We start from the raw sequence: 13,729 nt of genomic DNA on the forward strand, positions 1-13,729 counted from the left end.
CCTGTGCCAAGAAGATTGTATCATTGTATTTAGATTGAAGAAGCTGATGTTAGGATTATTGTATCATCCCTTAAACACGCTCACATGGATTTAGTGCCGCAGAAAATACTAAGGTCTAGTAGAAGTCTAGAAACCTTCTTGCAACTTTTCAGAGGCTGTAACTTTTATTTTTGAAATAAACCTCTTTAGGCAAGCTGACTCAAGTGCTTGTAAAGTATAGAAGTATCGAGAAAACTTAACTTTGTAAAACACAGTATTCAATCAAATTACTTTAAGTTCCAGTCTGTGATCCACTACTTGAAAAATCTGTGACATAGAAGATTGAACTTTTTTTTGTTTTCTTACCTCCATTGTTGGAATATTAGTATTTGTGAAATTGTAAAATGTTGTGAAAACGGAAGCGTATCCGGCCCCATCAGTCCACATGTGATGTTGTCTTGATCTTTTTTCTCTTCCTGGAAGTTTCCAAAAGTTCTCTAATCTTGGACAATGTTGGAAATGAATGCAACCGCTTTGAAAAAACCTATCGTCGTGAAGTGCTGATGAAGCTTCATGAAGCGTTGCCTTCATTATTGACAACCCACTGATGGCGCTCTCTTTGCTTTTGGATTTGAGTAAAACTATTTCACGACTGAGAGATTAGCGCATTCTAAAACCATGGACACATTAAAACCAAGGATGCCTTTTTTTAATCGCTATAAGACTTCTGCTTCCAACTGGTGCTGCTCACACAGCAACTATCAATAGGAACTATCAGAACACTTTACTTTGAAACACAGTTATTCAATCGAAATTACTTGAAGTCACAGTCTGTGGAAATGGATTTAACCGCTGTCTTAATCCCATCGTCAGTAAGTGCTGATGAAGCTTCATGGAGCATTGCCTTCAGTTTTGCCAACCCACTAGATGGTGCTCTCTGCTTAAATATTTTGGATTTAATAATAGTATTTCAGTCAAACTCTTTTAAGACTAAAACACTATAAAACGTTGACACATTAAGACTATTCAATGGACGCTGGTTTGATATATATATATATAATTTTATTTATTCAGACACTCAAAACTAACACGTGAATAGCTGGGGTGTTTTGGACGTAGTCGTGTGTGTTGAGCTCTGTGGAAATTTTTATTCCATTTTTTTTCCACAAATAAAAATCCATCAAAACATGCAAACTCACTCATGATTATCACATGACTCAGGAAGCACTAGCGAGTAGGCTGGTGCATGATGGGACAGATAGAGCACTCCTGAAGGGGGTGGCTTTATTTACAGACCGCAGGGTACTAAGAGCAGGAAGAGGGAATGCTTCCTTTTCCCCGGACACACTGAATGCCACAGTACTAGAGGGGTTGGGGGGGGCACCGGCTGCAAAACCAGATTAGCAGCTGCAGTTGCTCCTCTGGGAGACGGGGGCAGTGATGCTATGAGGGAAGCGTGGAGTGTTCGCTCGCGCTAACAGCAAGAAAATACTGGTGACACAGATGGTTATGAGGCAGATGTGATGCAAGAATAAAAAGGAAGTGAGAAAGAGGGTGTGGTGGAATTTCGTATTTCACAACTTCAGTTAGAAGCGGAATAACAGAAGCATGCGTCGTCCGCCTGGCGCGCCCCGAATATAACATAACAGTTCATTCACTCATCCATCATTGAGTCTGACACTTGTGGCGGCTCTGCTCAGAAACTTCCTGCTCTTGTTCTGCACATGTGAAAGTCTGCTTGACAACAAACACCGGAAAAGGTGCAATCGTTTCGCGCTCACGAGCTCTTGAAACATGTGTGTGCAACGTCTTACTCATTACTCGTTTACCAAAAACAAGAGTTTGTCACGATTTAATTTCCCTTGAAATGACTGTGAAAACTGCATCAAGAACATGAAACAACTTGTTCCTTCAGTGAAGTCAATAGAAAGGAGTTCGATCCAAAGTTGTTAGTAACAAATGTCTTAGGGGGGTTTTTCGTAAATAATGTGACTGATTCCGAGCAATTCCTAGTTTGCCAAATGATTGCCTTAGATTAGTGGTGGGAAATTAAATTTACTCAGGGGCCACATTTCATACATGTATAAAGTGGCTGACATTAGGGGCCGTCAAGCAAAAACAAAGCTTAAAGTTTAAACTCAAGTAATAAAATCAAGCTATATTTTATAGTAACCTATTTAGCTTTCTTTTTCTGATATGAAAGCACTTTATTTTTTAGGGTATTTATTTAACCCTCATGTCGCAGCCGGGTCACTTTGACCCGGTGGCCGCACAAGGGTTTAATGTTTTTGAGAGGCAATAAATACTCTGAAAACTGACCAAAAGTCCTAAAACAAAAACCATATAGATAATTTTAAAAGATACTTAAAATAAATAAATATAAAAACAAAGTGTTTTCTACATTTTACCTAATGAGGGCCACATAAATACAGGGCCACACAAACCTTGGCCCAGTGTCTACCTAGACCAGGGGTGGGCAAACTCGGTCCTCAAGGGCTGCAGGGTGTGCAGGTTTGTTCCAACCGATCGAGCATGCACATTTTAACCAATGAGGTTTCAGCTGAAACAAGCAACACCAGACGGACAATCAACTGATTACACTCCTAAGACACCTGATTGGTCAAAATGTGTCCTCTTGATCGGTTGGAACAAAAACCTGCACACCCTGCGGTCCTTGAGGACCGAGTTTGCCCACCCCTGATCTAGACCTTAAGTGCAAAGAAATACCAAAGGCGGGCAACCGTTTGTCAACTAAATCTCAAGCTCATCAATTTAATGGCTCAAACTCTTGATCTGATTCAGGATAAGACAGAAGACCTGCATTTCCAAGATGGCCGCTGCCACGGATCGGCTTCAAAACAGACCCACTGACATCACAGATGCTACTTCCAGTCTTCGGTTCTCACAGACAGGATTATGAAAGTGAATTACATGATCAAGAAATTATGTTGAATATAACTGGACCCTTTGGGAGTTTCACTGTTAGCCATGTTGCTATTAGCAGATGAGGTTTCATGAAACAACTGATTAGGTTTCATGAAACAGCCGATGAGGTTTGATGAAACAGCTGATGAGGTTTAAGGAAACAGCTGATGAGGTTTGATGAAACAGCTGATGGAGTTTCATGAAACAGCTGATGAGGTTTCATTAAACAGCTGATGAGATTTCATAAAACAGCTGATGGAGTTTCATCAAACAGCTGATGAGGTTTCATAAAACAGCTGATGAGGTTTCATAAAACAGCTGATGGAGTTTCATGAAACAGCTGATGAGGTTTCATAAAACAGCTGATGAGGTTTCATTAAACAGCTGATGAGGTTTCAAGAAACAGCTGATGAGGTTTCATGAAACAGCTGATGGAGTTTCATGAAATGGCTGATGAGGTTTCATAAAACAGCTGATGAGATTTCATAAAACAGCTGATGAGGTTTCATTAAACAGCTGATGGAGTTTCATCAAACAGCTGATGAGGTTTCATAAAACAGCTGATGGAGTTTCATCATACAGCTGATGAGATTTCATAAAACAGCTGATGAGGTTTCATTAAACAGCTGATGGAGTTTCATCAAACAGCTGATGAGATTTCATAAAACAGCTGATGGAGTTTCATCAAACAGCTGATGGGGTTTCATAGAACAGTGTTGTATTTTCAGAGCTCAGGAGGTGATTTAAGGTTTCATTGAAATTGCGGTTCAAAGACAAACAAAAATTACATAAAACAAGGACACTGTATCATAATGTATCATGAAACCCTCATCAGGTGTTTCATGATACCTCAACAACCCAACACTACTAAATAGTAAAACTGCACCTCTAAACACAATTAAATAATAATAAACAAATCAGTTTAAGGAATAAAAATGTTGACGCATTATTCACAGTCATGAACACAAGTCGCCTAAACCATCGTCAAGAGACAAACCCGCCTCCGACATCAAGAGTCGTCTTCCTTCATTGAAAGCTCTTCTGAGAAGAGATCTGGTTAATATAATTTGTATGAATAATTGAGCGTAGAGCTCGTGGGTGATTATCCAGGTTCACGAGGGAGACTCCCCGATTGACAGATGTCAATCTTCTTGCCTGAATGTATGTTGAGATGAATGGAACCAACATGCTAGATTAGCTCAGCTAGTTTAACTAACATATCGCCTCATCCATGAATGAAAATGATTTTCATTAATAGTTTGTTTGAACTGTTTTTTAGTTGAAAAGATTTTTTAGTTTTTGGTTGAAGACTTAAAAATAGTTGTGAATAAAGGTTATAGAAGATTATTAAGTGTTTTGTTGGTATCTTGACAGCAAAATATATATGTAAAGTATAATTATCTATTTTATTTCTTGAACGCTATATATTAGAACATATTGCATGTAATTAAAGTCTCCTTAATCTAATATTATATATTATTATATTTACGTTACCTGTATGTAAAGTAGTAACAAAAACATGACACAACCATCAGAAAATGCTAAATAAAGATAGTGTTTCTTTTTCAGAAAATGTTTGATGAATATAGAAATTGAATTTGAAAAAATAAAGCGATTATATTTGACATTGTTTTATTTGTTAATTATTTTATTGTTTTATTTTACATTAATATATGTGTGTGTGTGTTTGTGTGTGTGGTTTAAGCGCGTTTTAACTGACAATAATTGTTTGAACTCGAACATTTTCATCTTAACATTCCAATAACCTCTGACCGCCGTGTTTTTCTCTGACATGGGAATCCTGGCGACTTCTGAACTGCAGCTCAAGTCAAAGTTAATTTTTCGCAGCTTTGCTGATGTCAGACTTCCTGTTGTTACAGTTTTTTTGTATTATCTGGATTCAACAGATTCCATGAAGGGACTTTATCTGACATATCAGACGAGCACATGTGTCCGAGGAAGACTTCTGGGACAAATAATGCCAGGAATGTGTTGGAAGCGCTTCTGCACTGGATTATAGCTACTACTGCAGTTATGCAACAATAAAACACAAATGCATTTGGATAAAACTTTTCCCGGCCTTCACTCTATCTCTTAACTTGCGACTGAGAGAAGGAGGAAGTGAGTTGTTAACCACTGAATTATGAAAAGTAGGTTGCAGCTGTGGTCTTTTTTTGTAGACATGGAGAAAAAGCTTGTTTTTTTTTTAAAGAAAAAGATCTGCTTTGGTTGTTGAAATCCAGATGTTGAAAGAAAACACACAACAACAGTGTGTGTTTCTTTGATTATAATTATGTACATCAAGCTTTTTTTACCAACTCCCTTCCATGCCTCGATATGAAAAACAAAACAGCAGAATAGACAGAGAAAAAAAATAGATACACTGCACAACAAATATTTGTTTGATTCGAAATATAAATGTAAGAAGTGAAGGAGAATAATAATTAAATTAGAAACAAATGTTTTTACCGTCATCATTTTGAGTCCTTCTCACTATAGCTGTATTCACGCCAAATGAAAACATTTAAAAGATGGATAATGGAGTGACATTTATTGAATTGATATCATGGGATTAGTATGGCCACACATCCTGGAACCTCAGTATTCTATAGAAAAAGTTGATTGTTATTACAATCATTCTGTGAATGCTGAAAGTAAGCATGTGGCGATCCTCAGGGCTCCAGTCTTGCACCATTATCTTTATATATATATATAGATTTAAAACTTGACCTTTTAAGTATATACTTTATTGAATATTGTTTTGATTGTTTAAGCGCTTTGCGACCCTGGTCTGGAAAAGCGCTCTATAAATACAAATTACTTTCTTAAAATGACTTACTATAGAATACTAGGTGCGTGTACCTCCTTAAATCATTTTCTAATCAAGGAGCTGATTCAAGCTTTTGGTTTATGACTGTGTTTAATATCTGTTTTTTCCCAAATAAAAACAATTCTGATGGATTTTCTGAAACCGAACCTGTTTGGACAGAATATATATTTCTTTTTTTTTTCAAAAAACTCAAAAATATGAAAAGCTGGGAACGAATTTGTAGAATAACTAAATGAATGTGTGAGCTTTAGTGCAGCCTTTGTGCAAACTTTGAGCGGCTCTAACTTAGAAATGAGCGAAACGACTTACAATTAAATACAATGTTTTTGTTTGGATGTGCTTCTCAACGGCTCCTCACCATTAGTGTCTATTATCATCTCCTTTAGGTTTGTCTAGAGTGTGACTGCGGCTCACGGATCCTCGCTCGCCTTCTTTCCTCCGAGACTCATTTGCTTTTTGCCGTTTCGTTAACTCGTGTCAGTCACACTCGTGCGGCGTGCACTCTGCTGTCAGTTTGCCGCGTTAATACTTTTACCCACACTGTCAGGTTGAGTGCACTCAAGTGAGATGCCACGTATTGAAATTGCCTCTCAGACCACAGACCCCAGAGTTTCCTGTAATAAAACCTCTTGCACATGAGGAAGATTATGAAAAAATCCTCTTTCTGATTGCAGGTACCGGAATTCAGTTACTTTCAACTCTCAGTCTTTCCTTTGTTGCTCAAAAATGTGAAATACATATAAGAAGTTGAGTATTTCAGCTTATTTCTCAACAGGACTATTGTTTTCTCATTAAGGATTTTTTTTACAGAGTCAGAAGAGAAGGTTGTCCATTAGAGCAGTTGTCTCTCAACCTCTCTTGCGCTGCAGTCACGGTTAAATGTTAGGATTATATTCACGGACCAACGTTCAGATAGAACAAAGTAAAAATATTATTTCATGACTGAGAGTGGTTAGGAGTATAACTCATTATTCTAACTTGTAGCACTAACTAGAGGTTACGTTAAGAATGCCAGGATATGGGGGAGGGTGCGGGTGTTTTTTTTTGTATTGTTGTTTTGTTTTTCCTCTATTTTTGTATTATTATTGATTTGTTTTTTTAATTTATTTTATTTTTTGTTTTTTATGTATGTTAAAAAAACAAGGAAAACGTCAAAGAAAGTTTTGTGATGTACACTATGATCTAATTTGTCGTTTTCCAATAAAAAATATTGAAAGAAAATATATATATATATATATAATTTCATGAACTGAAAAAAAAAACATTATGCTGAATCAGCAACAGCTCTGGACTGGTCACAACCAAATGTTTGTGTATTTGCATCCATGTCTATTTGATTGTATGCCGACGATGGTGTTCTGTACGTATGTGTCTCCTAGGTATTAGTTACTCTGGCAAAAGGTAACTAGCTAAGCTAATTTAGCATGTTGGACTCCATGTACATTCAGGCTTTGTTGGTCCCTAAATATTTTCGGCGCAATAGAAGATGAAATCGTTCTACAGAGTCAAACAAAGATTTGCTCCTTCAGAGTCCACGTGGGTTTGCGGTAAGTTCTCGCCCCCCATCAGACACCCTCACATTCGCATTTGCATCCACTTCAAGGGTTTGTTTATTGTGAGTGAGCCCGAGCGCCGAGAGGAAACCCCAAAAGCACAGAGAGGACACGCAAGAACGATTTTCCCAATCCAGGCTGGACAAAATGGCTTTTAAGTTGCAGCACTAACCTCCATGTTTGCCGCGAGCAGGAAAAAGTTCCAACTACAATCACACAACTCTACATTTAAAACACAAGTAAAAAATGGGCTTCATCCTGCACTTTATTTACCGTTTCATGTTTGTGTTTTTAAATGTTTGACAGCCGGCGATCAGTTATCTCCACTGGGGTAAACAACCGAGGCAGAAGCATTAAATATTCATCCAATTCCCAGTATCTAACCAACTTCACCCAAGGATCTGTCGGCAGAGACGAGGAGAAAGTAGCTACGTTTTTTCTTTTCAATGGCGACCAATCACAGCCAAGTGGGTTTGGTTATGAAAAAAACTAAAATCTAATTTCCAAAAGAAGCATTTTAGATCTGGCTTAATGTAAATGTTTCAACGTATAAAGAGCTTTGAGCAAAACAATACTGCAGAGACCTGCAGTATACAAAATCCACAACAAAATCCTGGCTCATATTAGCGATGCTTTGATGAGGCGTCACGATACAGCATCGGTTGTTTGATGCCGTATCGTGATGCAGTGTCTTCATTTTGAAAGGCCACTAGATGGCACTCTCAGCTTGAAAATGATGCCTGTTTCATTGAGTTGGTGGATGAGAAACAAATATTATAATTAGGGTGCCATCTAGTGGCCTTTTATAGTAAAGCCACTGCTTCATCATACTGTGTGATACTGTATCATGAAGCCTCGTCGACCCATCACTAGTAAATAGTTGAATAAAACAAATAAGTCAAACAACAATGATGTATTCATCTATCCTTACACGGAAAAGTGGATGAAGTACTTAAGTCAGTTATAATACCTTGGCCGTGTAGCTCCGATCGTAGCTCCGACGTCGTGGGTTTCAAGCCCAGCTCTCAATATGATTGTGTTGTTGTGTCGCTGAGCAAGATGGGGAGCTGTGTTGCAGCCTACTCCCACCAGTGTGTAAATGGGTGGGTTAATGTGAAGCGCTTCGAGTGCTGAAATTAAATTTTTGAAAATAAACGTTATGTTTTAATCGAATGTGATTTTAGAATGTCATGACAAAAGCACAGATTAAATAAAGTCCTTCAGATTAATGGGTTTAACTGCGTTTCACATCTGTTTGCAGAAAGTTTTGCAGGAAACAAAAAAGTGGTTGGTTCAGTTAAAACCTTTTTTATTTATTTTTTATTTCCTCAAACCTCATGCAACCTTCCGTCCCCGGGTACGACCTCCAGAGCTGTGAAGCAGAGATGCAGTCATGAGGACCGTAACGTGACCTCAGCTCTGACACTATAAAGGCCTCTGGGAGTAATTAGGTGACAGAGGGTCAATGCATGGATCCAATGAAGGGGGTGAAAAGTTCGCTCACAAAAACAGTACAAAAAAAAAGGCAAAAAGGTCATTTTTTCTGATTATTTGTTTGGTGGCTGGATTGATTTTTGTTTGCCCTTCTTCCCTGCTCTCCATTCGCGTCAGGCGGCGGCGGCGGCTCTTCACCGTACAGCCAATTACGGGGCGCAGGCCTGATAAGTGCAACGCTGCAGGTGGAGGAGGAGGACGTTGAATATCAAGGGTGGCTGCTCTGGAGGCCCGAGGTAATTGCATTGCGGCAGAAAATACAGAGCGAGGCGGCATGGAGAGTGGGAGGAGATTGTTCCTTCACTTGTAGGAGTTTTCGAAGACTTAAATACAAGTGTGCGACTCGAGGGTTCAGTTAAACATGTTGAAAGGTTCTTCGAAGGTGTATTTAGAACGGAGAGGTTGTTCAGCTCAGAATGTATAACAATGTATATGAATCAAAGTGGAAAGAAATGTCTTGTGGGATGTAGTTCTACCTTACCTTACCTTACCTTCTATCAACTATCAACATATTTCTTTAAAAACCTACATTTTTAACACACTTTTTTGTAGGCTATGCTACTAAACTAGAGGTGTCAAACTAAATCACACGAAGGGCTTAAATCTTGTTGCTGGCGAGGTTGAACTAAATATTTATTTACTTAAGTATCTTTGACAGGAAGTACGAGTCTGTCAACATATATTAAAGTGAAACTTCACTCATTTTCTACTCACCCTCTTGTCAACTAAGAGTAATCTGTTTCTTTTTAGAGTTATAGAGAAAAATGTTTGTTCATTTTAATGTAGCGACTGGAGCTCAGTTGTCTTCATCTTCGTCCAAAAAGACACTTAAAAACATCTAAATACCTCCGTACTGCTCGTCTGTAACGTCCATCTTGTGTTGAAGCCTCGTTATTCGAATTTGTATCAAAATATTTGTTAAACAAATCTGTATTTTAATCTTGTTTGTAGCTGAAGCTGAAATACTATTTAAGCCTTTTATTATCCCTGTGTTTTTCCTCCTTCACCAAACATCCCCATTGATTTTATTTGACTTCAACGTCACAGTTTTGTTCAAACATTTCCAGCCCGAACTCTTAACGACATCAGCTCCTCCAGGATGTGACCCGGCCCACACCACTGTAATCTGTGAGGTTCTGGAGCCTCATAATGGAAGTTAAAGTGGATTATCTGACGACGGGTTCACCTGCTGCAGACACAGGTCGGTGCAGGTCGACTTAAGGTGATGCTCAAAACTATAGATCAGTGGCGGACGGCCCCTAGGGGGCGCTGGGCTGCTGCCCTCCTGACCTCCTGACGTTTTTTTCTTTTATTTATCTTTTCAGATTCAAAATGTAATAATGAGTTTAAAAGGTTTATTATGATTTGTTCTTTTTTTTAGTTTGAAAATCGTCATCAAAATGAATAATTCTGTGTGTTTTGTCTTCACATTTGATCGGCTATAGTTGTATTAACTCTGATGATAATCTTGATTTGTGTCGTCATTGGTCATATCTAGAAATGTGTTTGTCTGAACAAGGAGCGTAATAAACATGTATTATTCACCGTTATCTGTCAAAATGTTGATTTCCACAAGTAATATTTTCTAGGTTTAATATAAGACTGTTTTGGACTGATTCTTTCAATGGTATAGGCAGGAAGTGTTACTGAAAAGAGCGCCACCTAGTATAATATTATTCACCAGCCGCCACTGATCTAGATATATTTGTTTTTAATTTTTCAATCATAAACTCAATTGTACACACTTGGCCCGACCTCCAAGTTATTGTAAGTGGCCCAGAGACTAGTTCATTTTATTTTTGAAGCCCTTGCGTTATCTCAGGGTCAAGGTGACCCGAAGGCCAGAACAAATAACGACCTCGCTGGCTTTCAGAAATACATCTGCAACGGTGTAGGCCTCAACACAAGGGATAAAACAATGACATTTGTAGATAATACAAGGGTCAAATCATTTTCTATTGTTGTGTCTTCGCGAAAAAATAAAAGCTTATACGATAATACTTTATTGATCCCAAGTATATTTGTTTAAAGTAGATGAACGTTCATGGTAACACGGTGACCGATAAATATGTTTAAGTTAAGTTAAGAAACAGACATGATAAACTTCTACCATCAGAATAGAACTGAACTCTGATTGATTTCTAGAAGATTTCCGGCCCCTTGTGTCATGTTGTTTGACACACATGTACGGAACATTTCACCTTGTATTTCCATTGAACTGTATCCTTCACCGGCTCAGCTCCGGTGAATAACGCGGAGGAAGAAAAGAAAAACAAGAAAATCTCCAGACGTGCGTTGTAGACGTACGGTGACGCCCTCACATGGGAACATGTGTGGATAAATCTGAGCGAGGATGCGGCACAGTCACGTAATCATCATCCCTGATATATGCCTTGTAATCCCCGCTGCTCTGAAACGGCAGAAGAATCAAGTGTTCTGACTCCAGACTGGATTTAATTGATTCTGCTCAATGTTGTTGGGAAATAAATGAGATATTTCAACGCCGCTGACGGCCGAGACGAGACTCGACCCAAACACTGATGATCGATAACGTGATTGATTTGAGCGTCTGACGCCTGACGATCCCTTTTTTTTTTCTTTTCAATCTGTCGACGGTGTGAAGTTTCGATCGTCCTGATGGAGAAGCTGTCAATAAATATCTGTTTAAGGACTTCTTTCTTGTGAGTATAGAGACACTTTTTTTTAGAAATCATGAATAGCGAGTGGTAGTTTGGACCTATAGCTGTATTGATCATCTCATTTCTGTGTTGATTCCACTTGTTTTAGACCCCACAGAAGTCATCCTTTCATAGGAGAAACAGACATCTTGGATGGTCGCAGCTAATCAATTATACCTACAATAACAGTAACAGGAGATAATAATGTGTAGTTTTCAGTATTATAATAATAATAATAATATACATTATCATATTAAACCTTGTGTGGATTCAGTTTGATCATCCAAAATAGCGACGATGCAGAATACATATTTTTTTAAACTGATGACAACTAAAATAGAACCTTAAATATTAGGCTCTTCTATTCTGACTCATTTTAAATTAAGAAGGTACTTTTTCTAAACTAAAATAATAACACATTGGGTCAAGTGGAGACATTGAATCCTGTCTAACAGAAGGTCTCTTTGGAAAACCTCTCGCCGACATGTAAACTTTAAGATTCAGGACTCACTTCAAGAAGCAGCAGTGAGTAGAAAGTACATCAGGGAGCCCTCTAGTGGACATAGGTCAAAAATGTAAAACATTGTAACAAACACAATGTATCAAATACATCAGTCGATTCTACAAATAGGAAACATCGACTAAACATCTCCTGAATATTCTGATGTTTGTTCTGTTTTGAAGAAAGCAAAAGCAAGGAAGTGGAATTAAATAAAAGTGTGTTTGGATTGTTGAGAAAACTACATTTTAACTGTTCGGTGTCGACACACTTGTTGTTTACCTTAAGCCCCCTGACCAGACACTCCCTGGATCTATTTCGGGAAAGACACATTCCTGCATCCTCTTCTGCTGCTCTCGTAAATGACAGCAGAATGAGGTTCAAGACAATAATCCAGTTCAACCTTCAGCTCAGCAGGTGCAAGAGAGGATACGTTCCTCTGAGCAAACACTTTCAGAAATGAAGTGACATTAATGAAGAAATGAACAACTGACACTATGTCACAGGAAACATGTGGATCTTCTTACCTTTGCTCAGAGTTGCTCCAGTCCCATGGTGTCAGTGGAAAAGGATGGTTACATCACTGAAGTCAGAACCGAAAAGTGGGGCTCCTGCAGAGAGAGGGGCATCAAACAGAGGGACCCCTTCTGGGCTTCTCCTGCGGATGTTTTGACGCTACATTAATCCGGTACAAAGTCTCCTCCCCCTTTTTTTCTCTGCTGCTCCAAGTTAAGAGCCCGTCGGTTGCTGGAGAGAAGCGGCTGAGCTCCGTCATCTGGCAGCAGCTGGAGCGGAGAGCTGAGCTTCCTCTGGCCGCCCGCAGCGCTCCTCAGTGCGGATCCATAGTCCCGCCTGCCGGTCGCTGCGCGGCGGTGCCTCTCGAGACGACAGGGCTCCAGAAAGATGCTTTTGGAATTACACGCGATTACGAGGCTAATGAAGCAGAAGATTTCTATCTGTTTCTGTGCAGCATGGAAGTGAAAGTTGGAATAAATTTGTGTTTCGAGTCTTCAGTTCCAGGCTTTATTATAAAACGTCAGACACGTTTAAAAATAAAACACGTTTGGAGAAATGTCACTTGTGTTAAAGTCGTTTTTCTGATTATTATATTTAAAGACACAATATAAAAATATATAACAACAAACAATATATATGTAACGTAAATTATTGTAAAAGTTAAGCATTAGATATTTTCTTGTGTTTCTCACAAGTTTTCTTATTTTTTTTAATACTGCTCTGTCAACGCAAAAATAAAAACGTATATCATCTTTTCATCACAAGTATATGTGTTATCTTTCGTGATAATAATAAAATAGTTAAAATGTTATTTTTACATGATTTTAATTTGTTTATGTTACATTTTACATGATTTTACAAGATTTATATTTATATAAATGTATTTCGAGATCTTGTTTTATATTTCTTACATTTTTTCTCATTTGTTATCCCTGTCAACTGTTGTGTCTTAAAAAAAAATATTATACTATAATAATGAATTAATCACAAGTATTTTTTTCTTTTTATACATTTGAAGATCTTGTCTTATATTTCTCACCAAGTTTCTATTTCTTTCTCTTTCTTCTATCTCTTTTTTTTTTACATTTGACATGATTTACATTATTTTTTTTACATTTTACATTTTTGTTTTTTCTTATTTATCTATGACTGTACGTGATTTTTTTTTATTTTGATTTTTTTTAATTGAATATCATTTTCAGAGATATATTTTTCTAATATATCTATTTGTCGATGATGAATTTCTTTTAACTAT

General features: G+C 37.9%; 1 protein-coding gene across 1 annotated transcript in view; it reads right to left on the bottom strand.

Moving 5' to 3' along the window:
- LOC148081690 (RAS guanyl-releasing protein 2) overlaps nucleotides 1-12,772 on the bottom strand; it is a 43,254-nt gene extending 30,482 nt beyond the window's left edge. The window contains exon 1 of the mRNA XM_087788656.1: nucleotides 12,486-12,772. The gene's annotated coding sequence lies outside the window, so the exon portion shown is untranslated. The remainder of the gene's footprint in view (nucleotides 1-12,485) is intronic.
- Between the last annotated feature and the right edge of the window lie 957 nt (nucleotides 12,773-13,729).

The sequence above is a fragment of the Callionymus lyra genome, chromosome 4 (genome assembly GCF_982586985.1).
Source record: "Callionymus lyra chromosome 4, fCalLyr1.hap1.1, whole genome shotgun sequence".
Taxonomy (NCBI): Eukaryota; Metazoa; Chordata; class Actinopteri; order Syngnathiformes; family Callionymidae; genus Callionymus; species Callionymus lyra.